The sequence below is a fragment of the Aplidium turbinatum genome, chromosome 1, assembly GCF_918807975.1.
Source record: "Aplidium turbinatum chromosome 1, kaAplTurb1.1, whole genome shotgun sequence".
In the NCBI taxonomy this organism is placed as follows: Eukaryota; Metazoa; Chordata; class Ascidiacea; order Aplousobranchia; family Polyclinidae; genus Aplidium; species Aplidium turbinatum.
This window is the reverse complement of record NC_137472.1, coordinates 31322080-31326000: the sequence shown is the minus strand read 5'-3', so window position 1 is coordinate 31326000 and position 3921 is coordinate 31322080.

The following is a 3921-nucleotide window of genomic DNA, read 5'->3' as shown; positions in this document are numbered from 1 at the left end:
TAATTCAAGAACAGTTTATTGGTTTGGTGAATGATAGAGATGCAAAACCTATCTTCTGGGGGATGTGTTGCGACTTTTGGATTGAAATGGCAGTCTTATCCTGATATTGCAAAAATGGCACTAAAACTGCGGATTCCATTTTCAACAATTTACGAATGTGAAACAGTATTTTCAACACTATTTGCTATCAAAACAAAAGCCTCGCATGATATAAAAGTTGCCAAATTGTATGGTGGACCATGAGTCATTGAAAAAATCGCAAGGGGATCATTACACAAAACTTTTGAGAACCACTGGTCTAAAGATATGGGCATATTAGTACTCATTTTTAGCGCCTTGCTGCGAGTAGTGGCAAATAGTTTAATGACAAAAAGTTGAATTTCCAAAATGAAAGGGAAATGACACACTGTAATGTAAATATGACAGGAGCATATTAGAGCATACTTATGTAGTTGCGTATCGTCATCAGCTTTTTCTGCTTTTCGCTATGCTATTTACGTTTTGGAAATATTGTGTGAGAAAATGCTGGTTTGTGCTTTTAATATTTTTGAAAAAAACTTCAAGTTAAATTGGCATGACTTAGGTGTGTCTGCATGCAAAAAATAACACATGGTGCAACAATGAGTGCAGATTATGTAATAACACAATGCGGACCGAAAACACTCTCCTGCTTTAGTGGGACTACAATAAAGACAGGTGAAGCCGTTTAATAAAACTGCAGTTGGGAGAATGATGGATTGCACATTGCAATTAATTACGATGAGTTCTATTTTATCGCCAGTCAAAATAGCTAGTTCAGCAGGTTTGTTAAAACTGAATTGATTGCTATCACATCAACCTGTAACAGGTTTTAAAAATAAATTGTAAAATACTTTAATAGTGTTCTATCAAGAAAGTGAATTTAAAATGTGTTTTAGTTACCCAGCCTTCTGTGTAAGTTATGTTTCTGAGACGTTTGATGGCGTGCAACTTAAAATTTCAATCAACATTAAATTTTATCTTTAAAACAGAAACAAAATTCAACATCATAAAGCAATTTGTTTTACTCAATAACTCAACCCCCACTCAAGACATGATTTGTCTCAAAATACTTACACAAAATTTTAAAAAAGATAGCCATCTGATTCCAGGCTTCAAAAAAGTCAAGAAACTTGTAAATTTCAAAGTTGATTTGTTTGACCAAAACTTTTTCTGATTGTTTGTTCAAAATTGATTCACACAACCACAGTGCTTCTGGATGACGATTAGAAGATTTCTGTACAAGAAATCACATCCTTATATTCTGAGAATTAGTTTTAAAAAATACTATATATTATATATCTTACATTTTCATAAAATGTATGCTTTAGTTGCAAATACTGTATAACATAAAAGTAAAACTCGTACTAAAAGAATACTAACAATTTGATTTATACAAGTTTTAATCAACATCAAGCTTGCAATGCTTACACCAAAACTTCTTGTGACATGGTCCAACACAGTCTCAGTGAACCATTTCCGCACGAGTGGGTCAGGCTTCATTTCGTCAAACTTGGTGGTATGAAACTCAAGCAGTTCCCGTACACTGTTGTTAAATTTCTGAAGAAATGCACCAGGAGACATTGTTCAACTAAAGAGTCACTGAAGGAAGCCACTGACACAGAAAAGTCATAAAATCTGTTTTTCAAGTAGGGGCAGGCTGTGCATATGGTTAAAAAAGTTATCATCTGAATCATTTTGGTGACACCCCTATTTTGAAGTATCTTGTCTTCTGAGCATTTTAAGCCATAATTCAATAAATTTGGAGAAAAACTGAGGCAGTGCCGGCAAAAACGGTGTCCGGAATGCATAAAATCGAAAATGACACTTTTAACGTTAATAAGGAATTTAATACAGTATGTAATGTCGCCATAAGCCAGCAATTGGCTTTACTGTTTACAGTGGTATCATTCAAGATGGTCATTGTTTACAGCAGTGGTTCTCAAAGCGGGCGATATCGGCCTCCGGAGGCGGGGTTTTGATTTTGCAGATGGGCGGTATGATTACCTCGGCTTAAGGGTAAACGATTTCGTCAAGTAGCTCGTATCTTTGTGGTAGCATTTCCTACCTCATACCTGGTGGAAAAGGGATTCAGCTGTGTTGTTCTGCTACAAAACATACCAAACAGCAAAACCCACTTGACAAGTTCACATATCCAATATCCATAAGAGGTGATCTTCGAATGTTTCTCACTGGCTTTACACCGGAAGTGAAGAAACTGGCACTTTGTCACCAAGCCCAGGATTCATACTGACTACCAGTAGGCCTATAGGCCAAGGCTCGCAAATATATATTTGCTTTTCATGAAATATAGTTACTACTTACTAGTCTCTAAAACCCTTACTTACAGCCTGTTTCATCCTAAAAGGGTGAAAACAGAAATATCATTATATTTGAATAAGGACCTTCTGATGATCGCCCTTTTAAGGTAAAACAGGCTGTAAGGGTTTTAGAGACTGGTAGCTAGCCTATATTTGATGTAATTATATCGCTCTGCTTGGCTTTTTGCTTTGCATTGAGCACTTTTTGTAGTATTAATAGTATTTATTGTTTTATGGTCGCCTTTCGTAATTAATCGTTTTTGTTTGGGGGTAGTAAAATTTTGCCAGTTCATGAAGGGGGCGTTGAGCCAAAAAAGGTTGAGAAACACTGGTTTACAGTCTTGCAAACTCGAGGAGGCTATTAGAGCCGCACTTTCGCCGGCACTCATGTAATTACTCCGCCAGATTCCAACTAGACTTACGCAAAAGTGATATTTTTTACTTAAATAAACAAATATAGACTCTCGCCATTATTTAAAGCATGCTTGACTCTTGCCCCACTAAAGACGAATTTGCCAGCCTGGTTAACATAGTAAAAATATCGGATTCACTACTAGCAATGCCCACTGTGCTACTGCAAGCAATCAATGTCTGTGGTAGTAGTTAATAAGTACCGGTATACTGTTCTGTATACTAGTTATACTGATTCATGATAATAGTACTACGTAGCAAACGATTTGTAGTAAAATGCTTTGAATTACCCCTCAATGATGCGGCAGTTATCCAAGAGAAATGTCATATTCCTTTCTAATCCTGACACATCCCATGAACCAAGTATATTACATGGCATTATCTGTGAGACGCAGCACATTGGACATCAGGCCTGCTTGGATATCTCCATCTCTGATTCACACTTTTATTAGGATGACTTTCCCATTCTAAATGCTCAGTTGTGTAAGTTGTATCGCCATTGTTCTTCATACAAATTCCAAGATGCCAATTTCTTTTGTTCCCAGCATCCCAAATTACAATGCACGGCTCATTTACCTCAACATCAAATCTTCGTTCCTGGATCGTTGTAGATCAGCATCTCCCAGTTCTTGATTAATATCGTTGTGATATGTAAAATGCAATGCAGTCAATGTGTCTTCTTCTAATGGAATTTCTAGAAGGTCACTCACGGAGTCACACTGTTTAGTTAGAATCAAGGTCAGGTTCAGTTTCGCCTTGTTCTTCCGTGTTAATCGGATTTACTTTGAACAAATTTGGCCCAGTCACTACGTCCACTCCCTCGGATTCCTGTGGCAGTGAATATTTTGTTGGAGCAGCTTGCTGATCTTTTGGCCAGTGATCGACATGGAGAATATTAGCATTGCTGAATATTGAATGGAGAATATTGAATATTAGCCAAGGCAGTGTGCAAGTCCGCTTGTAACGAATAGAATTAAGTAACAAAAGTAGATGACACCATTTAATGGCTTTAATAAACTAAATAGGCACTGCGTCTGAAAAACATAGCAGAACATAAATATACCTTCACGTAACAGCAACAGAAAACTATACTAGCACCACCTTACTTCAACCCAAGCAGCGTGTTAATGGTAACTCAACAAAGGTGTAAAGGAAGACGCGACCTTAAACG